The sequence below is a fragment of the Carlito syrichta genome, unplaced genomic scaffold, assembly GCF_000164805.1.
Source record: "Carlito syrichta isolate Samal-C Ts95f unplaced genomic scaffold, Tarsius_syrichta-2.0.1 Scaffold308578, whole genome shotgun sequence".
Classification (NCBI taxonomy): domain Eukaryota; kingdom Metazoa; phylum Chordata; class Mammalia; order Primates; family Tarsiidae; genus Carlito; species Carlito syrichta.
The window spans coordinates 1-754 of record NW_007252674.1 but is presented as its reverse complement, the minus strand read 5'-3'; positions in this window follow the sequence as shown (position 1 = coordinate 754).

Sequence of the window (754 nt, the reverse complement as noted above, 5' to 3'; positions counted from 1 at the left end):
ACAAAGGATTTGAAGGAACGTGACCACCCTGTTGACCTTTATAGCAAACAAACCGTTCCAAGCTGGGGAACCTGTTCATGACCCCAACTCTGTGTCAGTCCATTTCAGCTGCTCCCTAAGTCAGCCGCTCCTGCCTCTTTCTAGTCATGACGGGAGATGCCACCCACCCTCAGGGGTGCTTCCTGCCTTATCAGCCAGATTTCAGTAGGGATGCAGCGCCGTTTGTGCAAACAAAATGCAAGTTCTTCAAAGAGCCTTTCACACGTTAAAAGAAAAAGATTCTTGACAGAAAGCATGCCAGGTGACAGAAGACAGAGCTTTGGGGTATAGAAGTTCGGGAGCATGTCCAAATCCTAAAACACACCCCCAGTCAAGCGATCATGTCAACAGCCATGTCTGCATACCCGGTGGTCTTGCCTCCTGGGTGGGCGCCACGATGGCCGTGCACGGCTGCAGAGGCAAGGCTGCCTTCCGCAACGCTGGACGCTAGCAAGGCACCACAAAGCCCAGCCAGGAGCAAAGTGGAGCCTCCCAGCCGGGTGGGGTCCCCAGTCCTGCCTTCTGTGGCCAGAAAGCCAGCCAGCCCTGTCTGCCAGGGTCCCCATGTCCCACCTTCCACAGGAGCAGCCTGGGCACAGCACTGACACACTGAAAGCAGGACTCACACTGCAGAGGAGGGAAAGAGGACTGTAGCTCAGTGGGCTTGGACCTGACAACAGGAACTGTCCCAAGTCTGTACTGTAAGCGACTGGTT